The sequence below is a fragment of the Colias eurytheme genome, chromosome 23 (genome assembly GCF_061535395.1).
Source record: "Colias eurytheme isolate Ceu_HAF_F1 chromosome 23, ilColEury1 Martin Lab GWU primary, whole genome shotgun sequence".
Classification (NCBI taxonomy): domain Eukaryota; kingdom Metazoa; phylum Arthropoda; class Insecta; order Lepidoptera; family Pieridae; genus Colias; species Colias eurytheme.
The window spans coordinates 4,058,333-4,086,137 of NC_143002.1; positions in this window are offsets into that span (position 1 = coordinate 4,058,333).

Here is a 27,805-nt window from a genome sequence, read left to right on the forward strand (position 1 = left end):
CGATTTTGCTTCTTTGTCGCTCGTTCCGCGCTCTCGCTTGCACTTCAAGCCGTACCTACATGGAACGCCTCAGAGCGAGGTAACGCCGCATGAGTCATGTTTTTTCGTGCGTGCAGCCGGCTCTATCGAATTATAAGAAGTTGTCACGTCAAAAATATAATGTTACTAACAGTAAACGTAAGAAAAATCTGTTTAAACTTTGTGCTAGCTGTGCCCCGCGGTTTTAGCCGCATTGCTCAGCTCCTACTGGTGGTTCCTGAAATTAACACGTTTAAGCAAACTGACTCTTCAGTTTTATAATATTTTATAATATAAACATGAATCACAAAATGTATTGGTAAGCACATAACTCGAGAACGGCTGAACCGATTTCGTTAATTCTAAAACGTAAGTACACGTACCACGGGCGAAGCCGAGGCGAACTGCAAAATTAGTATAGATTTAGTTAGTAGTAGTTTAAGTTAAATTGTTAAAAGTTTGTGAAAGTAAGAACTAAAAAGCTTATTATAATATGATAAGAGAAATAGCGTGCGATGTTCGGTTGCATTAAATCGGAGGTCAGAGTGGGGTCACCTAATTCGATTACAATTATCTATCAAGTCTCGAGCGGGTTCGATCTATGACTTTGCTTTATGGTCAATTTTATTACTTGAAAATATTATCTTAATATAAATGTAAAGTGGAGAATGAATAGAAAGTTGCGGTCCTGAGCTTCGAAACAATGTAATCGTACAAAATTGAATGATACATTGTTTTACTGTAGATGCAGTAAGCGTGTCTAAAGTTCACTTCAAAATCGAGAAAATTGAATAAACTTGTCTCTATATAAACGTATATAGTCAATTGGAAAAATAATAATTCGAACACATATTAAACGTATCCTGTTAACAAAATTAATGTGTCAGTCTATCTAACACCGTAAGAATTTTTCAAATCGGACCAGTAGTTCCTGAGATTAACAAACAAACAAACTCTTCAGCTCTATATTAGTAGAGATTTAAAAAAATGTTAGAGTATAAATTTATATGATTACAAGCGGATGAGACAAAAAAAGCAAATATGGATGTAAATTTAAATTATACGAAGATAACGAGATTCATAATCTATGCAAAAGTTTTTAACAGCCCTGTTTAATCATTTCACACAAAAGCCGAAAGGAGGGTAACTTTAAAATTATGAGCAGGTACAATTCTGTAATGAATAATTATTTGAAGATCTTAAAAGAGCCTTTAGAAATCCTTTCATTATCAGTTAACTACATTTTTAGGGTTCCATACCCAAAGGGTAAAAACAGAAAGGTAGATTGGATCGCGTTTAGTATATATATGAGAATATATTTTAGAATATGTATATGTATGTGACTTCGCTGTCCCTCTGTCGGTTTGTCCGTATGTCACCAGGCTATAATATCTATCATAAACCATGATATATAGATAGTTGAAATTTAGCGAGACGATGTATTTCTGTGGCCGCTATAACATAAGATAAACAAATCGAAGACAAGCAACTGTTAGCACGGTCATAAAGTGGAAGACTGAAAAAAAATTGTAGATTTTTAGTTAAAATATACGGAACCGTTAATGTCGCGAATCCGACTCGCACTTGACCGGTTTTTATGACATCTTTCTAAAGACGGATGTGACGTAATTACGTCACAGGCTGGATCTAGGTTAGTTCTTGTTATTGTTTTGAATCTAGGCTAATAATCAACGGCGCAGATATCACGCATGTAAAATAGTAGATATTATATACTACGAAAACCGTAGCACCGTAGCTCCCTGTAAAACATCGTCTGTAAAACAAAGTCCAATCAAACAAAGTATCTATCTCACAATTTTTATTACACTCATTTCACATACATATTCAAAAACAATAGACAAATAATTCATAGTTTTCTAAAAAAGGAAACTTAACCTCTAACGTATTTTTTAACTAATTTTTTTAAGAGCGATAATATTATTTAATTTATTCTTTATTACCAGACAAATATTTCAATACTTTATATTCTTTATATAATAGTTTGACCACAGATAATATAATACTAGTAGTAGTAGTTTGACCAAGAATATGACGTCACAAGTGAAGGTTATATAAATCGGTCAAGGCAGAAACTTGATTTCTCCCGAGATTTAGGGAAAATTGAGATCGTGTCACTAATTGTATTGGCAGAAATTAACTTATAAGCGATACATCCTTGATGGAATATAAGAGGCCAATATTTATTATTATAATAGATATACAAATATTGTCATTTGTTCGAAAATTCATGAAATTGATTGTAGGCACAAATTATTCATGCTTTTTGCATGCATTACTTCTTACTTTACAATTAGTAAACGTTCAAAAGCATTATTTATAGCATATAAGCATATAACGGCCATGTAAAATCACTAACAGTGCCACGCGGTTTTACTCGCGGACAAAATCAAGTATTTCTATAGCTCGTGTGCTATTGTTATGATCTTCATTACTGTAAAATTTCATCTAAATCCGTCCAGTACTTTCGTGGAAGAGTAACAAACATATATGCATTCATCCACCTTCACAAACTTTCGCATTTATAGTATTAGTAAAACTTTATCACTACTTTAGCACTTAAAAAATATCATTAAGAAGAACCCCATTATTTGATAAATAAAATCTAACAATTGAATTTCAAAGAAAGCCGAAACCTTTTCATATTCGATCATCAATCAAGGTGACCGGACAATCCATTTAGCCAACGTTCACACGGAGACACGATTTGCCGAATCTTATTTTCATCGGATCTGGAAAAACCGAATGTTGTATTACACAGCACATCTGGACGGCCTCGTATCGAGACCCCTATGTTAACACCATCCTGTTCTTTTTTAGCAAGAGCTCGTGTATGTGAACGCATGTATTGAATGCCCTATTGACTATACCATTGCATCGGATCTGAAATTTTGCAGTACGGCCAGATCGGTTTGTAGCCATAAAATCTTAACTTCAGCAAGATTCGTTTTTTGCCGTAAAAACCATGTCACCGTGTGAACGAAGGTTATTCGGTGTCCATTTACTAAAGGTTAAAACGGGCTAAGGTCAATGTTTCCTTGATAAAAGACTATGCAAATGATCGTCTGAATAGATGATATGGCGCGATTTTATCTAGGGAGGATACGGAACCTTCTGAATGATTACGGACGATTAATATGCGTTTTGGAAGAGGATAAAGGGAGATAACGTTTGGTTATAAATAGGCTAGTTTTGATAGTGACTCTACCGACGTGTTATCTTATAGGTACGCTCCACAGTTTAACCCGCATTTTTTTACTGCTGCTTCGCTTCTATTTGTTTTAGCGTGATGATATATAGCCTACAGCTTCTTCGATAAATGGTAAACACTGAAATAATTTTCGAAATCGGACCAGTAGTACTAGAGATTAAAGATAACAAATAAGCAAACTTTCTGGCGTGAAGAGACAGACGGACAGAGTTACTTTACTTTAGGATTTTGTAATCCTAAAAACCACCATAAGTTATATAAATTATTATATTATATTCGTATTTTCTGGAAACTGTTCGAACTTAGTTGATTTTATATTAACTTCAAATGAACAACAGCAAATAAAACGCTGCTAACAAATTAAAATAATAAATAACGTATATTAAAATAATAAATGAACAATTTTATCGTTTAATAAAAAATGGAAATTATTAACATTAAAGTTAAAACGAAAACATAATATTGAAAATTAATATCGTCTCATTTTCCCCAGAAACGATTGCCATTTAGCGAAGGTTTAATAAAAACGGGTTATTATTCATATTTTCTTCTCATTACAAGGAAAATAGGGATTTTCGTGTAATTTCCTTTTAGCACTTAATAACACTTCAAGGTTTCGTTGACAGCTACAAAATTTTCGAAGAATGTAATCTACTACAATATAAAAATAAGTCGGGTTTTCCTTCCTGACTCCAGAATGCACGAACCGATTTCCACGGTTTTGCATTCGTTGGAAAGGTCTCGGGTTCCGTGAGGGTTATAGCAAAGAAAAGGTGTCTCTGGTGGCGAAACGGAGTTCGCCCGGTTTGCTAGTTCTAAATATAATATAACTAATGGAAGGTATAATTTTAATCACTTAATGCCCTATAATATTTTTTTAAATCCATTGTTAAACAGTTTTTATTAGGTTACCTTTAAAGTATGCTTTGGAAAAAAGCCACGTTGAATTTTCAGAAATAACATTTTTAATAGATCTTTATTTAATTCATTTAGAACATGTTTTATAATTAATGATATCATAGATAGGAGCTGCAGCGGAATGATTAATGGTCCTGATTGTTCATTTTGCTGACACACTCATAATCCTTCATTATTTTATTTAAATATATGTTTAAAAGATGTTATAAGTTTATAACATCAGAGAATTATATAAAAAAAGACTTGTGGCACTCGAGGACTGCCGCGGCCGCAGTAAAGCTATTGCAAGCATGCAATAGCTTTATAGCGTAGCAATGCCTTCAAGCCACACCTCCGCGCCCGTCGGAGTGGGGAGCGTGAGGTTTTTCGTTACGCAATTTCTGGATTCGGTCCCCGCGCTCAAGGCCTGCGATAGAAGCTATGCAATAGCTTAAAAAGGTTCTATAAATAAATAATAATCGGGTTCGTTCGTTTAATTTTCAGAACCCATTCAAAATTAACTCTCTTTAACGATGTACTAAACATTTTCTATATTGACACTGCCTTCATTTGTTTGATTATTTTTACAATTCAATACCGTCAGCTTTTGCTGACTGCGTTTATTTTTACATGGCAAGAATAACATAGGTGTTATTCCAAAACAAACTATCATGACAGCTGCAACTGTCGACTTCATGTCTATTATTTACAGGGACGATATAACAATTTGAATGTAAACTAACACTTTTTGTAGCAGCTAAATTACTTTTAGATTTATGTGAATGTTTGAAAATTGGAGATAGAGTTTCGATAAAGAGAACAATAGGAATTTTTACTGATCATTCCAGTTTAATTTATAAAAGTTACTAGCTTTGTCCCGTGGTTTTACCCGCACTGTTTCGTTCCAATTGGTTTTAGCGTGTTGATGGTGGTCTATAGACTTCTTAAAATTCAAATTCATGTCAATATAAGTAATGCCGCTATCCAGTTCAGATAATAAGCTGAGAGTGTAACAATAAGATTCTTAATATCTTTTACCTACCAGATATTTTAATACATCCAAGATCATTCGGATTTTTTATCCGCTAACCGCTTCTAAAAGAAGTCTAGTTGAACATAAATTTTGCATTTATGTTTATTATTGTATAGATAAAACAAGAACAATTAGAAAAATTCAACTGTCATCAATGTAATACTCATATTCCATATTCCTTTTACGCGGTAATAAAAATGAATATACTCATTGCGACCCATTGGTCATTTCCGGGAACAATTTTCCCTCATCATTTGTACGATGGAATCTCTTAATAAATTACGTACTAAATTGTACCTAATACTGTAATAAAAGATTGTGTTGATGATGAGATGATTAATATTCTGAGTATCCATAACATATGGAGGTTATATTTCTAAACTTTTGGAGTCCTGAAATCCTAGTAATAAAAACTAATCTTTGTAGTTTATGTGGTCTTGCACCAACCATGCGAGCAATATAAACTGAATTAGAAGTAAGTACACATTTTTCATCTAAAAAGTTCATCGTCGATGTAATTTAACAACTTCAACTAAACAAAAAGTAATTTAATACCTCTGATAATTCACAAATACAGCCTTTCCAACTTTAACTGTCGTTACATCATTTGTTTTCGATTTGACCAAAGAGGTAACACGAAAAAGGTGTCACTAGTTTTCCAAAATATGAAACGGTTATCCAATATTCGTCTCGTATGAAATTATCTGTCATTTTGATCGATCGAATCGGTTTGTTTTAAGTAAAAGCGTTTACATGTACGGGGAATAAACATAAAAATGATGAATTCACATTGCCTGTGAAAACATCGGTAATATGATTAAATGGCCGAAACTTTATGTCATTCATCTTGAATGATTTATATTTATTTGATGTGTTTTGAGCGTGTCAACATGGTTATCCAATAAGGTAATGCTAATGTGAGTAGATTTGAAATACGTAAATAAATTCAAGAGTTGATTAACCGTGTCCAATTTATTACTGCATGACCATCTGTCATGTCTAATAATATTAATATCACAGAAATAATTGTACTGTAGTAGGTACCTATAACAATTGCTGAACAACAAATGTTGAAACAACACCAATTAAAACAAAATCTCTATTTCTACTGCCATCTGTTCAATAACAATTGAACAATCTGACCTACAAGGCGACTCAATCTTAGTAGATATTATTTTATAAGGTTTCAGTCATGCTCAAATTTTGTAAAAAGTTTTTCATACAAAATGAACGAAGTCACGAGCGTCGGCTAGTACTAAAGCTGTGTCCAAGTACAAAGTACAGAAGCTGTTAGCTGAAACGACCGTGCCCATTATATTACACGACCAAAGCATTAAACTGGACAATTTTTCAAAGGCTTACTTCACCAGGCGTGAAAGGCGTGTTCCATACCTATCTAAATTCGCCGTGTTATCTTCCAGAGCCCTCTTCACAATGGGCAGCGTTGGCCCAACAAATGATCGTCGATATTTGCCACCATTACGGCATTAAAAACATCTACAATGAATGCCAATCATAGTTATTTAGGCCCTCTACACTATCGTGATTGCCTCTACGCACCCAACGCTGCCCATTGTGAAGAGAGCTTATCACATAAAGATATCGTATTCTTCCCGCTTATAAAAACATTTGATACGTCAAGGTTACACGCAGCATCAGAGCGGACACTGACGAATTATCCAATCTGTGTACAGTCGGTGAGAAAAGCATTTATCTCATACGTTATTCAACGCGAATGTACGCAAATCTGTCAAGTCGTGAGAAGTAAGCTTAAGTATTTATGTAGGTATAAATACGAATTTTTTCCGTGGTTAGATTTATTCAAGAAGTTTAAAAATAGTTCGCTTTTTATTAGATGCATATTATAACTATACGGACCAGTAATTATTGTAGATATTGTGTTTTTTGCGTCCAATATTACAAATTGTATTTAAATAATTTGTTAATGTACTTAAATAATTCTATATAATTTCGAGAACTGTTGTGAATGCTGTGTACACCTGTTATTGATAAGTGCATAATATTAATGAATTTATAATGTCTGTTGTATGAATGTCAAATGTATTTATTGTTGGTGTGCCAAATAAATATATAAATAAATAAATAAATTTCTACTGTAAGTATCGAAAAGCGATCTAACCTCGTGTTTTTTTTTGGGTCTTAGTACCTATACTTACAGTACAGACATAGGTAATATTTTATTTATTTTTAGATTTAGAACGAAATCACAAACTGTACGCATCAAGGTACGCATCATGCCAAACGTCATTTTTCTTATTCAGTGAAAACCATATGGTCGCGGAAGAATTCCAACCAATACCCGCGGCCCCATCATTAAAGCGGCTCGACGGAACACAGTGGGGTTTTAGTCGGTAAGAATCCGACAAAACCCACGGCTCCTTCCCCGGGGGCAGTGGGTATCTTTGGAAGATTTCCCCACTATAAAAAAAAGGTAAAAACTAATTATAGGTTCTATTCCTAGAGGACATTAATGCAAATTATTTTATCGCCTAAATAAAAAAAATACCCCATTGCATAAGCTTCTACTTTTTAACGAATAAACCCCTCATTTGTCCTCTAGCTATAAAAAGAACGGAATATATAATGTACGATATTTTCGGCTATTCACGGCATGTCTGTCTTCATACCGGTTTTACATCTTAAAAGCTTTTCGACAGAATCGAAATACCTCTCTGTCATGGACGTCACTTCAAATGTATGGAAGATTCGTATGTTACTGGTTGAATCATTTATTTTTAAAACTACGTATTGCTGGTAGTTATATCACAGTTATATTGTTGTGTTGGTTTATGAAAGTTTGTTTGTTATGATTTAGTAAGTTTAGCAGATTCGTGGTTGTTTACACAATATTTGAAAAAAGTTATACAATTTTTTTATAACATTCATACGTCTTTGGGGTTTGTAAAGTAATTTTATGATTCTAATCTACCAACCCGCATAGTGAATACTCATAGGTGGCCTGTGACCATGCAGTGGAAAAATATTTGAGCTTATGATTATGATGAATTATATGTACCTAGGATGTTAAACACTTCATGTCAAAATTTGACATTGCACAGCAATTGCTGAGCACACGTGTCAGAAGTGAAACTTCTATGGCAAGATTCGAAGAGACCAAAGTTGTCGCCTTACTGACGGTATTGCCATGACGAGACCTTGAAATTTTACTCTCAACGCGCCTAAAGAAGTTTCACTTTAATAAAGCTTACCTTTTTATTTGATATTAAACTTATGTATAGATTTTAAAGAATAGAGCCCTGTGTCCTTCGCCTTACCGTAGCGACGCTAGACGGCTACGCCATCCATACCCTCGCGTTGGCGTTTGAATCCCTCCCCTAATCGAAATTATTTACAAATATTAAAAAATTAAAAAAAAAGTGCAAAACACTTTTCACCTTGACTGTACCTCCTAACTAGGGGTATCATATTCCTAACCCCTTTCCATCACAGGCAGCTGACCGGTCAGCCGTCTAATAATACGTGAATTGTGCTATTAATCACTTCTCCACTCGTGTATACCGGGATGTATAACTTTGGCTTATTTTAATTTTATGTGTGTTTTTTCGCTGATGTATCACAGGACAAAAAGAGAGGAAATACGTTGTTAATTGTTATTTGTCAATATGCTATATTTTAAAGGAGGTAAATTGACAAAATGAATAAATACGCGCAGATCAAATTGCTAGAATGTGAAACTGAAATTACAGACTTCTGTGATTTAAAATTTTCACCCGGCTCTATTTTAGCTAAATATCTACTAAGAACGGATTTTAGGAACGGGTAGAATAGTGTGTTTTTGTATTTATGCCATTTTATGTTCACATTTTTAATTAAACATGAATAAAAACGAATTAACCACCTTTCCGTGCCATGCAAGTATGTGATAAGCTTTTATGTTGAAAAATATATAAATAGTAGATATTGTGTGAATAAAGAATCAACATGGAACAAAAATAATTTAATTAAAATATATCTTTGATATTCCTTGCACAACAATAGTCGATGGTAAAACCAACAGTTTCTCTAATTTTGAAGTCACAGCTCACGTAATGGAAATCAAAATTGACTTTAAATTTGCACATGAAGTTCGGTTTCTCTCCATTTCTGTCATTTTAATATTGTAAGTCAATTCAGTATCATGCTGACTGGGTTTTAGACGGATAAGTATGTAGTTGGAGGAATTAAACTGTGCCACTGTGTCATAGGTAAGCCTTAAAGTCGAAATAGGATGAAAATATGAACGAAAAGTAATGATTATAGAATACTAGAGGTCCGCCCCGGCTTCGCCCGTGGTAAAAAAAAAGCAATAAAAGGTAGCCTATGTCCTTTCTCGGGTATCAAAATATCTCCATACCAAATTTCATGCAAATTGGTTCATTAGTTTAGGCGTGATTGAGTAACAGACAGACAGACAGACAGAATTACTTTCGCATTTATAATATTAAAAAGTGTGTGTACATGTATGTACTTAACTTTTTAAATTTTATCATTTATACCAGCATATATTTAAAAAAAATTGATAATATTCGATCACGAGTGACGAGGCGGGTTTCGAACCCGACAAAAAAGTTCTCATTCTCTCTATTGTACTGCACTGACATTCATGTAAATTAATCAAATGTATAATGCGCTCTTTTAATTTATAAAATTAATTGTACGAGCAAGCACGTCCAAAGTGCAACAAGGCGCTTTGCTTGCAAATTGTATCCAACATTTTACACTTTATATAAAATTAAAATCAGTTCATCGTCGACGGTCATTAAGAGTACCTCGCGTGACTCATCCATCCATTATATAGTTATTATATTCAGTTAATTACAAGTTTCTTATATTTTAATAATTCTTTTATTTTACATTTATTAATCATACACACGTACGGGATAGGCCCGTACATTAATTAAAAAATCATTTCAAAACCTCATTGAAAACATTTTTTAATAAAACAAAATAAACGCTCATTTTCAAACACTAAATATAAGGAAATAATATTATTAAAATATATTCGAAATAATTAATCACTCAATAAAGCTTTGTGAGATATATCAACGTCACATTACGGTTATTAATTGCCTGAATATGCATTTCATTTGCAAAATCACATAATGTATCATGAGAAATATTTTGCAAATAAACAATAGATTTTATCGTCCTTAGTATTTATCAATATTTGCTATGTTATGCCCATAATTTTATTTTTATAAAATCATTTGTATATATATATTTTGACGTGACAACGTCTTATAATTCGATGGAGCCGGCTGCACGCACGAAAAAACATGACTCATACGGCGTTACCTCGCTCTGAGGCGTTCCATGTAGGCTTGAAGTGCAAGCGAGAGCGCGGAACGAGCGACAAAGAAGCACAATCGGACGTTGTCACGTTCAACTATCGTCAGTAAACCGACTTTACAGACAACCAATTTTTTTTTATAATGTGATATGGAAGTGGTATTTCTGTTTCACTATTATCGATTAATTAATTATTATCCATTAAATATCTATTCCTTCACAATATCCACACGTTACAATGTATACTTTAATAACATTTTACATTCAAACCGTTCTAACAACATAGTATTATTTGGAATAGCAGAGATATGACAATACTATTTCTCACACAGGTTTCAAAAACGTTTTTAAGTACCTATTTAATACTTAAGAAATGGTGCAGTCGTAGCAGAGATTATCCCAAAATATTATTTATCTACCTATCAAAGTAGATAGACATTCAGATAACAACATAAAAGGTTAGGTAGGTTTTTGGTAGTAAAAAAATGAAATAAGAAATTTTATTTTACTAATATTATAAACGCTAAAGTTTGTAAGTTTAGATGAATTCACTGTTTTTCTGTTTCAGGTAAAAATTACCAGAGGGATTTGGATGAAACTTATAGGTATAGAGGATATACTTGGTGTTGCACGCTGGTTCGTCCGCGAAACCGCGGTACAGCTTGTTAATTATAATTTATAACGTAGAGACCTGCCGATAAAAACTACAACTATTAAAATATTAAGATAAGAAATTAAAAATACAGCTATTAAAATTCGCTTTCATGTTGGCGCTTGGCCTACATCTGACAAATACATTCTGACAGTAAAAGTCACCTTTCTTTCAAGCTAGAGAAAATCTAGAATTCTAAATCACAAGCGATGACAATTTGCAATGTCATTGAAAATGTTTAAATACAAATTTTACATAGCGAAGTACAAGGCTTGCCAACTTGGAATGTTTCCACAAGCTATAAAAGTTTACATCTGCTGGTAAAGCTGTGCTTTTCGAAGGGTTTTCTTATTATATAGTAATGAGATTTGACTGTGTTGAAGCGAGGCTTCGTAGCAGCTTGTACATTCGAACCATGATAGGATTATTTTAGAGCTTTGAGTTAAAAGCTTAAATGAAAAAAAAAATAAGTTATAAGTTTAAATCTGTCTTATAAGTCAGAATATGATATATATCACAACGAGATAAAAAAACGTTAATAATTTTGTTTGTAGGAAGAAAATCTGGAACTACTAGAAGTCGATTTGTCAACAGCAGAAAGCTACATTCACGCTAGATTATTATTTCTGCGTCATAGACGGTGCCGGGTTGACAAAAACAAGAAATTTTTCCTGAAATAACTGTATAAAAAAATCAAACAATGAATTATTTATTTGACAAAACCTAACTCAACTACATACTCTATAATTATTATAATAACTTTTAATCAGTTAACCATTTAATTACAAATAATTTATCACAGTGTGGGAGCTTTGTAATCATATGAAATTAATCCGTATTAATTATTTCGCCAATTAGTATGTAAATTTGTAGATGATTTTCGACGAAACAGTCAAGGACTTTCCAATAAATTTCGATAATGAGTCAAAAGCAATTGTACAATTAATATAGTTATTTAAAATAAATCGTCATAATTGAAAAATTAAGAAATAAAGATTTTTTTATAAACATTACAGGGGCTTTAAATAATAATGTTTGCAATGAGGGTCAAATTTTAGCTTTTATGTAATGTTTCTTAACATCACTAAGTTGAATAAATTAATTCTATCAATTGAAGAAGGTATTACGTTTAACCAGTATACGGATGACATATTTTACAACAAATATCTGGAACGACCGATTTCATAAACACATTATTTTGAGCCTTTTTGTGATTCAAAATTAAGCCACTTAAAACCGGATTTATCAGGTTCATTTGATTCTAATCACAAACACAAGCAATGTGCTAAGTTAATAGCATACTCTTACATTTTCGCAACATAATAAACATAATTACGTTTAGAGATAATTTGAGACATTCGTAAATTTTATTTCAATTCTACGCAAACGAAGTCGCAGTATTAAGTAATAAACATTATCCATTCACAAATTACAGTGGCATAACCCAAAAATCATTAATTTATCGGCAATTAAAATGGAAATGCGTTTGCGAATTAACTGAAGTCACTTGACAAATAAATCTCGTTTATGTGAGCTGAATGTGAGTGCAAGCGGTAATGAACGTTAATGGTCGAACGTGCGAGTGACTGATAAGGACTATTTTTGATTCATTATTTTATTTTATTGATTGCATCGAGTGTAGCACTGTATGTTCATATAAATTTATAAAACTTTATCTCAAATAATATGATTTGAATGAATCAAAAAGAATTAATTGATATAAATAAAAAAAATAATTTCACTTGATGAAGACGTAATTTTTGAAATGTTTTTAAAAACACTAAAATACAATATTAATACAAGATTGATCATTTGATCGAAAAATCAGTATCATGTTAATTGCAATGTAGATCTTGAGCAAAACATGTCCTTAAATTTTAAATATCCCTGCAGGATAAATAAATGCTTAAATCTCCCATCGTGATAAATTCACAAAATTTTGTTGTTTCATCGTTAATAATACTGATAATTAATCAATAACTTTTAAACAAACAGCCTTGGTTAATAAAGACAATTTAAGCAAATGGATTGACTTGATAGATAAATGTCTTTTGTTAACTTTTAGTACAGAACTCTACCATTTATTATCAACTTTAAATAAATTACGAATTACACCGAAAGATATTGTTTCACCACAAACAAGATCATTATTTCAAGAGACTAAATACCATATTACTAGAATACCTAGATTTCTATATAAAAATATATTCCATACATTTAATGAGTACCAACACGTTGATTAGAAATAGGTAAGTAATTGTCTTATCTTACGAAATTATACTAACAAAGCTACGAAATTATACTGCAAAATCTACTTGAAACTAAAGCTTGCTAACTATCTAAATTAGTATTACTATCTGCATTATATTAAATTCGTTAATTACATTAAAATTGAAAAGAAAGGCACTTTAACTTGTATATCTATTTTGTTTCATAGAATGTCTATATACATATTATATTCACACATCTAATGTCTGCTTGGTCATAAATAAATAAAAAATACAAATAAAAATCATTAATAGAGATAAAATATCAGCTGTATTTTAGTATATATTATAACCGAAGAGGTAATCCTGTCATGTCACTTTAGTAAAGTTTTCAGAACGTCAGGTTAATTAATGTGATTTCCGTTTAAAATCCATTGAAAATTCTTTAAAAATTCTATATATAAGTGCAAAAAAAGTCTCAATAAATAATGTAACAAAGTGTAGAACTTCTTACGATTAGGGACAAGCTAGGAAAACGACATCATAAAAAGAAAGTAAAGATTAAAACCAAGAACATTCTAAAAGTTCCCCGCAAAGTTTAAAAGTGGAAATGGTTATTTGTGTTATGTGAATCTTAAGACATATAATTCATCTTAAGTTACTATGATATTATAATTTATATCATATATAATTCATCTTTAATAACTATTATGTAATATCTTTTTACTCTTAATAATATGAATTAACATTGTAATATGAATTACACAGAGATAAAGGAATAAAAACACAATACCTATATCTATTATTAGTATTTTTACCGAATCTGCAGTTAGCTGCAGACTGTGTTAGTTCATTGAAATATTACATTTTTTAGCCCTAATCTTGCGTCTTTTAGAGGACGCAATTTTGTTTTTTTGATATGTAGGGGGGGTCAGTGTGAAGCTAAAACCAAGTTTGTGGGGTCGCCACCCTTGTCCCACGGCCGCCATCTTGAAAATAGCGATTGAAATGGTTTTTACAATATATCTCTTAAACTATTTATGTGATAAAAAATATCGTAAACATTATTTGTTGTAAATTAAATTCTCTACAACTTTCAAACCATATCAACCGCTATTTTCAAGACGGCGGTCGTGGGACAAGGGTGGCGACCCCATAAACTTGGTGATAGCTTCAGACTGACCCCCCCTACTCATCAAAAAAATAAAATTGCGTCCTCTAAAAAATGCAACCCCAAATGTAACTTTTCGATGAACTATGTGTCTGGGATTTAATGTTGTATTTGTCAGTGGTGGTTTCCTATAATTGTGACAGCACTATGTCTACGATTGTTATTACTTTAATGCTTTTATCTATGTATCAGTGTATGTCATGTTGGTGATCCTTAATGAAATAAATAAATAAATACCTACTCGTACCTATTATAATAATGAATGTAGTGTGTGAAAGTACTTATAGCAACAATTTCTACCTACATGTGACAAGAGTTCATTAAAATACATGAGTTAAAATGACAAAAGCCATCTCATATTTATGTCCAAAGATAACCAGTATATATCAGCAGAATACTAACAAAGAACTTTCCAATATTATCTTTCATCTCCATTTAAAGTGCATAGAATGAATTCGTTTAAAATGTTGCAAATAGCTTTTAAAGTCGTTTTCATATTATCGGATCCCCCATTTTAAACGTCAATATCTTAACCGGGCTTATGCTGACGGCCTTTGATATGAAAAGTCGTTTATCACACCATTTTAAAGGAAAAATATCATGTATTTTTGCGATATTGCATTTTCTATTTATTCTAAATGTATTCAAGTTTCTGTGAAGATATCTGTTTGTTTATTTATTTTAACGCAGTTGAAAAGAGGAATTTATTTCGAAGGTATAGGTATAGGTATCACAGAGAGATCAATATATAGAGAAACAGAGTAAATAAGCTTTTACATATGTGGATTCTGTGGATTGAATTTACTTACTACTGACTTTCTTTCTCGAATTTAAAGTGAATAATTTATTAACGAGTTCATTACAGGATTTTATGTGGTTACATTACACATTAATTAAAGTTGTATATTTACAGTAGGTATGTATAATCTGTGTTTTCAAAATCAAACGTTAAAAACAAACTTCAACTTCCGCTACATTAAGAACGTCTTTAAAAAAATAAATAAAAAGTAAATACAGCTACCTACGTCTTGTATTAAATCACTTAGCTTACCGCCCGCGGCTTCGCCCGCTTTGTCTAAAACCTAAATTATATATTAAAACCTTCCTCTTGAATCACTCTATCTATTAAAAAAACCGCATCAAAATCCGTTGCGTAGTTTTAAATATTTAAGCATACAAAGGGTCATAGGGACAGAGAAAGCTACTTTGTTTTATACTATCTAGTGACTAGTGATGATGATGATTTCTTGCACGTAAATTAATGAAATCAACTAATACCTAGTGTTGTATACTTATCAAGAACACGAAATAATAGGTATACACAAAGTATGAACGAAGTATATCCAACGGGCATCATCTCTTAATTTAAGATCTTGGAGTGCAGCAATTTCCGAGATTTCATCTCAGAATTGTTTCACTAAATGCATTGCGATTTACACAAGAGCTTCATTATATTACTCCTAATGGTTTTATGTATTATTTCCTTATTTTGTGAGGATTTTAAGGTAAAAATAAAGATCATTAGGATCCTTAGAAGCAGATAAAGTGTATTCAGTATTAACATTATTTAAGGAAGAATAGGTCGTTTAAAATTACTTCATAAGGCTGAATATAAAATTTAAAATACATGCAACGACTTATTTCTTTAAATAAAGTATTTTTTTATTGAGCTGAAAATGTGGATAAATTATTATTGAAAATAAATATGGAATAATTTTTCGTTAAATAGTATTGTTAAAAATATGGACCTTTATAAAGAGACTAATTTATTAACTCAGCTGCACTTAAAATAAATTTTAAACAACATTAAAATTTCAATAAAAAAGCGAAAAATAGATTTACATATTTCACACAGTAGTTAAATAATGAACAATACGGAGCGCAAACTCCGTATATTTCAAGCAATGTTATTCGTAATTATAGTGTAAAGTACTGGAGTGTCAGCTGCGACACTGAAGTCAGGTTGTTAACACGTCCTACGGTCTTATTTATGTGAATAACACTTTATAAATAGATACTAAAAGATACGATAGAAGATACTAGTACATTTTTAACCGACTTCAAAAAAAAGGAGGAGGTTATCAATTCGGCCGGTATGTTTTTTTTTTATGTATGTACACCGATTACTCCGTGGTTTCTGAACCGATTTACGTGATTCTTTTTTTGTTCGGTGTCGAATTGGTCCCATAAAAATTTTAATTTCGGATAGGCCCAGTAGTTTTTATTTCATGAGCATTATTGTCTGTATTTGTAAATGTTGCAAGTGCAAGTTTGAAGTCGGTTGTTTTTAACGCAGTTATTGACTTGTTAATAGGAAAACTTACAACGAATAGTATTATGTACATGAATGTTACAGGCGGGCTTTTATTTTCTAGTACATTTAATCTATAAATAAAAATGAAACCCGTTTCGCGTTGTCACGGTATCATGCGTGAACGGGTGGACCGATTTCGATAATTATTTTTTTATAATATTCCTTGAAGTAGTTACGAGGATGGTTCTTATGGAAAGAAAACATAAACATGTACCACGGGCGAAGCCGGGGCGGACCGCTAGTTATTAATACAATTAAACGAAATAATAGTTAAAGTTGTACGGTATTTTATTACTGATGAATAGTTTAACAGAGAGTTGGGTTCAAAATAAAACACATAATTTGGGAACAATAATAATGTTTAATTCATATACTTCAACAAGAAAATTATTAAAACTCACGTCATAATACACGGAAACATATAATTGATTACGGACTATATAAAAGCAATATTCTAAATTCAATCGGTAGTTCATGAAATAAACAACCAACTTCGAAACTTCATAATTCCAACACGGATTAATACCAGAAATATCACTATCAAATTTTACGAAAGGGAACTACCGTCAATAAGTCAATCAAATTCTATTCAAACCAAAGCTTCTAAAGCTCGTTTTACTTCGAAGAAATTCACGTGGGTTATTTATCTGTAATCCATTAAATATTTTGTAGTTATGCTTTACATATTCTTAAGTTCCTATATATTAAGTTACAATAAATGGTATTCAAAAAAATTCAATTAGACTTCTAGAATCTTCATAGTTTACCAAACAATAACATTATTTTATCCAGCTTAAAATATTTCTAATAAACAAAGCCTGTAAATCACGAAAAACACTTTCAATTTCTCCCACGAACGTGCACTAAATTTACCTAAACATGTAAATTGTAAAGTTAATTTTAACGAAAAGTGACCCTAAAAAACAATTAATTTGCAAACAGAATGTAATCTAAGGAAGATCGCAAGCCAATTTGAAATTTAATTATTAACCCAGTTCACAATTTATGATTTGTTTACTGCGCGTTTTTAATATATATGAGAGTATGCTTGAAATTAAATTTCACATTATTCATGTAGTTATGTAACTGTAATTGCACATATATTAAAATACTAGATTTCCGCCCGCGGCTTCACCCGCGTTTTCAAAGGAAAAGCCGCATAGTTCCCGTTCCCGTGGGATTTCCGGGATAAAACCTATCCTATGTGTTAATCCAAGTTACCCTCTATATGTGTGCTAAATTTCATTGTAATCGGTCCAGTAGTTTTTACGTGAAAGAGTAACAAACATCCATACAAACTTTCGCCTTTATAATACATAGTATTAAGATATTAAAATATTATGTAGTAGCAATTAGTATTTAAGCAAAATTCGTGCACTGTTTAAAGCTACTGAATCAATGTACCGAAATTATTTTATGTGAAGAAGTGATACTATTCCTTCCATTCATATATAAATTTCTTTAATTTTGAAAAAAAAAACTACACAACAGAGGTAGGACAGGTTGATACACTACGTAGAATAAACAATTTACTTTATGTTTTAGTTGCCTTTATTTAATTATAAAAAAACTTATATAGTTAAATAAGTGAACATAAAAATAGCACCTCTCGAAGTCTCACCTAAAATAACCTAAAAGTTAAAACTAACCATAGACATAAAGAGAACATAGAGGATATTGGTATCTTTGTATTGGTATTACTGAATGTGCAGCTTGCAAATTAGCATGCTGCACATTTAGTAATAACACAAGGTACTGCAGGGAAGAGAAATTTCCAGAAACTCTTTTCGTGAGATAACATTCCCTTGGCACGATACCAAACAGGTTGTATGGTTTTACAAATAATACAAAACTCAGGTAGGGATATCGTAAATTTCAAACACTAATATCATTATATCAACGGAATACTCGATTTAAGTAAGAATGATGGATTTTGTAGAGCTATAATATAATATTATTGTTTTTCGTTTCGTTTTCGTTCCAGCTTTTCAGGGCGTCCTCCAAAGATTTCCATGTCGACCGATCACCAGCGGCCTGACTCCAGCGACTTCTAATGTATTTTATTTAGTGTGAACTAAAAAGCAAATGATAAAATTGCATACTATGATTTATATCTATAAACAGATAAACAATTGTCGCAATAATGAATAAGATATTGAAAATTGGAATTTTGTCGTCAAAAATTAATAGATTTCTTTTACACAAAGGGTTAAAAGCATAATAAATAACATTTTACATATAAAATCCCCGTACAAATGTGCATACTTACCGTCAGATATAAATTTAAAACGCAGGAAAAGCACTTATGGTCTGAAGATAAATTTGTGTGTTGCTAAGCTAAAGTGTGCCAAAATTGTTTAAAACATTTCACGGCTTCAGTAAAAAAGTTGTGAAAACAATTTACGTAATTGAATCTTGGTATAAGAATAACATCTTTAAACTAAAGTGAGATGTTATGTTAGAAGATACGTTTTTATATCCACAATAATATTTTGAAGTTCAATGTAGCATTTAGTAATAAATCTTCTTGTGAAGCTTGTCAGTCCATAGTGTAGAAAGCCCTGAAAAAAAAACAAAATTATTGTTGAAAGATCGTCTATTTGTGGTCTATTTATTATTTTGACAGATCAATACCCATAGGAAACCTTATGACCACTTATATAGAAATAAGAATACAACATTTTTGGTAGCCTTAGTGTCCTGGCAATTTATTTTATTTATTTATTAGAAAACAAAAATTCACATTTATTTAAAACAATTTTGCGATGCGAAACCTTACGAGGTTTGTAGCAACGCTCACAGTCGCATAAACACCGTTTGTTATTCGCAAGGAAGACAAAAGATGTGACTACATAAACCGGTTCCTTATCTATTCATGACATACAAATACAGTGTGTTCATTACAATGTTGTTTTTTATGTTTATTTTATTGTTTTAATTAATTCGAGAAAATATCTTTTGTATATTATTTTGTAGTTTTTAATATTAACATCCTTCTTGACTTTTTGTGGCATAGAATTAAGTATAGTGGGTAATAAGAAATTAGCCGTACGCTTCCCATAAAGATTGTGTACTTTAGGAATAATTAATTTATTATTAGTTATTTGTCTGGTAGCAAACTGATGCGAAATGGGATTTTGAAAGTTTATGTTATGAAATTGTTCTATGAGAAAAATCTTTTGAAACATTTGTCTTATTGGCAGTACATTACAATAGCTAAATAGTTCGAGAGGTTTATCTTTAAACTTGTTTTTAATATTAATAGGTACAATTTTTTTTATTAGTCTTAGTTGTAAATTTGTGATTCTATCAATGTAAGTATTAAATGTACGTCCATAACTTGTGATACCGTATTGTATTATTGATTCTGCCAATGATCTATAGATACCGAGAAGAATTTTGTATGGTACTTTATTTCTGATGATATATAATTTTGAGAGTATGGCTCTAAGTTTATCACACAGATAGTCTATATGATGGTTCCAATTAAATCTGTTATCAACAATCAGTCCTAAGTAAGTATAATAAGGCACTTGGTCCACACATTCACACGAGCAGTCCGGGTTATAATATGTACATTTGTGAAGACATACGTGATTGTGTGCCGTGATTTTAAAATTATTAAAGTTTTTCAAATGACTCGAGTGTACATGTACTGGTTAGGGAGCCAGGTGCAAATTGGGTTCATTATTTCCTCTCAAGAGATAATTCGTCAGAAGCATCAGAGTATAGTATTATAAAGCCTCGTGAACGTCAGCTGGCGCTCGGTTGGGGGGGTGAGCGGTTGTAGCCTCCCACGCACGTAGGAAAAAAAAATACATTCATTCATTTCCTCTCAGCTAAAAATTTGTCAAATTGTAGCTAACCCAATATCTCAACGAAAAAAAATAATCAGCTGGTTACAACGTGGTGTATTGTACGTCAGCTGGTGTCTCGAACATGAAAAAAGAACAATTATTTTCCGTGATTTCCTCTCAAACAAAAATTTACCTGATGATAGCTTATATGTAACTGTGGATAAATATATAAGTCAGCTGGCTGTATCTTGGTGGAAAAACCGTCAGCTGATACTTTGAAAGTTATTACATAGGAGTTAGACAGAAGCATCTATTGCCAATTTATATGCATCAGCTGACTAGGTTTTCCTCAACTTATTGCTAGCTGATTTTTTAACCGACTTCAAAAAAAAGGAGGAGGTTATCAATTCGGCCGGTATGTTTTTTTTATGTATGTTCAAACAAACAAACTCAAACTCAAACATTCATTTATTCAATTAGACTACTATTTAGTAGCACTTTCGAATCGTCATTACATAGTATTTTTAACATTTACCACCGATTCGGAAAGCAGTATCTATGGAGAAGAATCGGCAAGAAACTCCATAGTTGCTCTTTTAAATAATGTCAATAAATTTACATAATATGTAACTTATATCTACCTAACTACATAATATGCCAAAGAACTGTCCTGTGGTTTTTACGCGACAACCCTCCATGGGTCTTTATCGTCCATATATTCCTGAATACTGTAGTACGCTCTCTGAACTAGTACATTTTTTATGTAAGTTTTAAATTTAGAACTTTAATATTGTGAGGAATTCTATTGTATAAGCGTATACCTTGACCCATAAATGAATTTTTAACTTTAGCTAATCGGAAAAATGGCATTTCAATTCTATTCTTGTTCCTTGTGCCATAATCGTGTCTAAGTCAGAGCTTTTGTGTACATGCAAGATATTATTAAATATATACTGTGATGGTACAGTAAGGATACCAGTATTCTTAAAATGATCTCTTAGTGAGTCCCGAGCACGTAAATTATATATAGAGCGAATGGCTCTTTTCTGTAAGATAAAAATAGTTTCTATATCTGCAGCCCTGCCCCACAGTAGAATTCCATAGGACATAATGCTATGAAAGTAGCTGAAATAAACCAATCTAGCCGTATCTTCATCGGTGAGATGCCTTATTTTTCGGACTGCATATGCAGCAGAACTGAGCTTACCTGCAGCGGTGTTGACATGGGCTCCCCACTGTAGTTTCTCGTCCAAACCGTTCACCGATTACTCCGAGGTTTCTGAAACGATTGACGTGATTCTTTTTTTTTTGTTTGATGCGGAATGGTGTCGAATTGGTCCCATAAAAATTCGGATTCGGATTTATTCGGATAGGCCCAGTAGTTTTTATTTTATGAACATTTTTGTCTAATCTCGATGACTTAATTGAAATGAAGCAAGTAAAGTTGATTCACTTCCTGGTAACCGATTGAGCTGAAATTTTGTATACGTATGTAAATTGGATAGCGATGAAACATTATCATGATATAGAGCTGATTTGATGATGGAATCGGAAGGTGGCCATAGGAACTCGGTAATATATTGACTCAACTTTAGGTATCGAGTTTGGGCTCGTTGGATTCGTGTTGAAAAATACACTAAAAAGTATTAAATAAAAATAACTACGTTAATCATTGATCTTTTTTAGACGATTAAATCCGTACATATGGCAAACAAACTCTTCATTTAACATTTATTAACATTTACGAGAAATTATTTCAATCTGACTTTATGTTGACGTCCTGCAAAACTTACATCGTTGGTATATAACGACTCTGATAATGAATCGGAAAGAGAGGAAAGTGACTCAAGCCAGAGCGAAAACGAATAAATCATATTGTTCTCATTATCATGTTTTATCAAGTTTATATAATAAATATTATTTATCGAGTAACTAGTTCATTTATTGCTAATTGATTATTTAATTATTTAAATATATAAAATTATTTGATTTCATACTTATTCGTTTCAAAAATATTGATACTGAATGTTTATTTCAACTTAACTCTTATATTGAAGCGCAATGTCGAATAATTAAAGATACGTCATTTCCTCTCAGATGAAAATTTGTGAGCTGATTGTTAATATACTGATGTGATAAATAAAAAAAATCAGCTAGCAATAAGTTGAGGAAAACCTAGTCAGCTGATGCATATAAATTGGCAATAGATGCTTCTGTCTAACTCCTATGTAATAACTTTCAAAGTATCAGCTGACGGTTTTTCCACCAAGATACAGCCAGCTGACTTATATATTTATCCACAGTTACATATAAGCTATCATCAGGTAAATTTTTGTTTGAGAGGAAATCACGGAAAATAATTGTTCTTTTTTCATGTTCGAGACACCAGCTGACGTTTAATACACCACGTTGTAACCAGCTGATTATTTTTTTTCGTTGAGATATTGGGTTAGCTACAATTTGACAAATTTTTAGCTGAGAGGAAATGACTGAATATATTTTTTTTTCCTACGTGCGTGGGAGGCTACAGCCGCTCATCCCCCCAACCGAGCTCCAGCTGACGTTCACGAGGCTTCATAATACTATACTTTGATGCATTTTACAAATTACCGCTTGAGAGGAACTTGGTCATAAAATCTGCTGCTGGCTCCCTAACTATACTATTTTCGTTTTCTTAACATTTATGACAAGACCCGCATCGTGCGACCACATTAGGATACGCGTAAAATCTTCCTGTAACTGTTGAGCTGCAGTATTAATATTTTTGTCTGAGGCTATTAGACAGGTGTCATCAGCATATTGATAGATAGAACAGTGGTTGATGACATGTTCCATATCATTTACATACGCCAAGTACAATAAAGGTCCTAACACCGAGCCCTGTGCTGTACCCTCGGTGATGGTCATTTCATTGCTCATTTCATCGCCTACTTTAACACGAAATTTTCTATTAGCAAGATAATCTTTAAACCATCCCAGAAGAGGTCCACGGATACCGGAGTTGTCTAGTTTGTGTATAAGAGTGTCATGCCTGAGTGTATCGAATGCCCTACTATAATCGATAAATAATAGCAGTACATGTTTTTTGTTATCGAGACATGTCTCGATAGTTAGTTTAGTTTACTTCATCTGTAAATTTTGACAAAAGTTGTGAAGTTGACTTACACGGTTGAAATCCAAAATGAGAGACAAATAAAATTTTATTTTCGGCATAGAAATTCTGCATTTGTTCGGCTATAAATTTTTCCACGATTTTGTCTAATACCGGAAGAATGGTAATCGGGCGATAATTTTCATACTCACTTCGCGTACCCTTTTTGTGAATAGGTCGGATTATTCCAGTTTTTACCTCTAAAGGATATTTAGCATTAACAATAGATGCATTAATAAATTTAACTATAATATCTACGATTTTAGTGCATATATTTTTTATGTCAATACATCGAATGTTGTCGAATCCGGGAGCTTTATTGATATTAAGTTTTTTAATTATATTACATACTTTATCTCTGTTAGCTTTTTTAAGTAGCATTGATTTATTTTGTGGATAATAATAATCATTTTCACATAATATAATAATAGACGCTTATTGCATTTAGGAATTAGGAATGATTTTTTTAATACTATAATAAAATTCTTGTGCAAAATTATTAGCAATTGTTTTAATGTCTATGTTATTTTTATGAAATGCTTTTAAGATACAGTTGTCTATTGAATAATTTTTGCAGCGACCTGTTAATGAATTCAAAATTTGCCATAAAGCGTGACTATTGTTGTAGTTTTGATTAATTTGATTATGATAGTAATTATTTCTTGATTTTTCTATGAATTTACGTATTTAAGTATTTTATTAGTCGGGTCATTTTTCCAGTCAATAAAAGATAAATCTTTTTTTTCACACATAGTTTTTATGGTGCTAGTAATCCAAGGATCTTTGTTTCTTTTACTTGATGTTGAAATTATTTCTTCAAATTGTGATTGATTATAACAATTTTTGATGGTATTTTTTAAGTTATCATATAATTTATATGGACACTCTGTATTCGTAAAATCATCCCAGCTAACATGATCAAGCAAATTATTAAGTTTATTGTTATCTATTTTTCGAATGACTTTAACGTCACCCTGTACATGTGCTAATGATTGTCCAATGCACGACAATACGATCATACGGTGATCAGCCATTGCAGTGCCGAGCGCGCCCGAGTACAGGTCTAACAATAATTGCGTCCTTACAAAAATGTGATCGATTACGCTACGCGTTATTATTTGGTTTCTTATTTCAATTCTTGTATAATCGGTTATAACACTTGTTAGACCGCACTCGGCCATGCTATTTATGTAAAAATCTTGAATGTTACCCTTTATTTTTATATCTATGTTCATGTCTCCTATAACAAAAATATCTAAGTGTTTAAAAGGTTTACTAGATAAAAGATCCTTTATCTCCCTTACGAACAAGTATTTACTTTCGTTGGGTGGCCTATATATTGCACAAATTGTTGCAACGTATTTGTGATTAGTCGTTAAATGACCTATGATTGATTCACAGTGATTTAAAGTGTGATGTTTGAATGTAAATACGTGAACGTTCCGTATGTATATTATAATACCGCCACCTTTTTTATTCTTACGTAACTTTTTGTGCATTATATAGCCATTTACATTGAACATATTTGCGATATTATCTTTAATGTTTACTTCACTTAATATGAGAATATCTATTGGTGAACATGAACTGTTTATTAATTCTAAAACATAACAAAAATTTTTAATTAGTGATCTTACATTTATATGGACTAAATTTAACTTAAATTGAGATTTCGCTAACGATGGAACATTTTTACAAAATGAGTTATATGTACTACAATTAAAAAGTTCTAAATTATTGCTTGGGATATTCGACTGAACTATGGTGACCTACATAAAATACTATATCTATTACCGCCGATGATGTGCTGGTGCTGCCTGGTTGAGGAGATTTTCAATGTCTGTTTCGCTTCTGATCACAATAGGTTTATTATTCTCTGATTTACGGATTAATATATTCCCATTCTGGAACCACACATATTTATAATTTGGTGTTAATTTTTGCTTAGCTTGCCACAGCAGGGTTTTATTCGCTTTAGTTAGGGCTTTGCGTACTATCACTTTGGTTTTAGCTGCTGGTACTGCTTCATCACATATCACCTGTCCCACAAGTACCTCTCTGCGTCTGGAAGCACGTACCCACAAATTACATAATTCCTCCTGTTTGAACTCCAGTTGAATACATCCATCCTGTCCGTTTCTTCCTTCCAGGCGCTTCACGTTGGAGATTCCTTCTTTGGTTAGATTCAGGTTATCAGCTAACTTGTTACATAAGTCATTAAGGTCTTCATTAGGACGAGACGGAATGTTGGCAACTTCTATGACGGTATCCAGACGCTGCTGTTCCATATAGCGCACGTGTTGTTTTAATGCATTTATTTCTAGATCGAGGTGTGATTTTTCGTGTTTGAGGTTAGTATATTTTTTCTCTAGCTCTTTTATTTGTTTATTTTGGGCTTCAACAGTTCTTGTTAGTTCGTCGATTTTGTCACAGCAGAAGCTTAACGATGTTTCGATGGGCTGAAGCTCCTTCTTAAGTATTCTTTTCATTTCTAAAGTAATATCTTTAAGGAATTTGTTAGTATCTATACAACTTGTACCTTGGTTCCCTTCTGAAATAGTATCATCTTCTTCCTCCTCTAAAGGTATTATAAAAGATGATTTTTTGTGAGGCGAGTTAATTTGACAATCGTCACAGGTCCATTCCAGGCTCCCGGCTCCACGCAAGGCGGAGAGCTGTTTGGAGGACAGTCCAGTACATGATTGGGTTGCATGAACAACCTTTCCGCACTTGCTGCATTCCAATCCTGGTGTTCTTTTCGTTAGGCCCTTGTTACAGTTATCACACTTTGACATTGTAATTATTGCACGAGATGTATTGCACAGCAGAACCGGTCAGCGTAGCGGCGCGTATATGACTGATGAATCGATAAAAGGCATCAAGAAAATTATATACTATTTGCCAGGACGACTTTTATACACATCATTTATGCAAATTACCTTATTTAATAATAATAATAAATTCATTTATTTCTTTCCAGTACATGTACAGTAACATAATAACATTAAACAGGCAACAGGTGTGGAAAGCTGGTGCCCATGGTAGGTGTAAAACCTGTAATATAGGTCACCAGGTCTCCACCACTCGGATGAACAGAACATTATAGTTTAGACAAATATGTATGTAACTTAAAAATCAAATTACTTTAGTTACATTATCAAAAGAAAAAAATATATATAAAATAAAATAATACAAAGAAAAACTAAAATTAAACATGCAAAAGTGTACCCGGATGAAGTGTGAGTGATTGTGAAGATTGAGTGAGTGTGAAGTGTGAGTGAGTGTGAGTGAGTTTGAGTGCGTGTGCATCTGAAATCTTAATGTGAACAAATTAGATAAATGAATCTAAAAAGGTCTCAGTCTCTGCATATGAAAGTCCCTTTAGCCAGCTATCAAGTAATATTTTCAGTTTGTGATAATTTAATGAATGTACAGATAGAATATTTTGGAGTTTATTATAAATGTAAGGGCCAAGAAATAAAAAGAATCTGTGACTGAACGATGTATTTAATCTAATTGTCGGAGCTATTATATAATTCCTACACGCTGTATTTCAAAAGAGCGTTATTAGAACCCATAATTTTTCCACGTTTCTCAGGTAAATTTACAATCATAACCTTTTCTTTTACATTTTACTGTAGGCTTAAATCGTGTTGCTTTTTTTATTATCCTCTAGCACGCATTGGTATGACAGTATTGTTTATTTAAGGGTAAAGGTAGTTTGTAAACCTACTAACAATATAGCTTTGATGGTGTTCCTAAAGGTAAAAATGATAATATCAAGGAAAGTACCTACACCTAGTTATTGAGTTAACATACCCATGAGAATCAAAACTAAATTTTTGTAGCGGATATAATATTATCGGAATACAAATTAACTTATAGTATAGAGCAAACCCCATAAAGTGTATTAAAACATGTATATTTAGAAAGTGCCACCAAGTGATGCAAGTTTTTTTCTTGTGTCCAATAATATTAAAACAATAAATGACAGTCATAGTCTAAAGTCTAAACTCACTTTTGCTC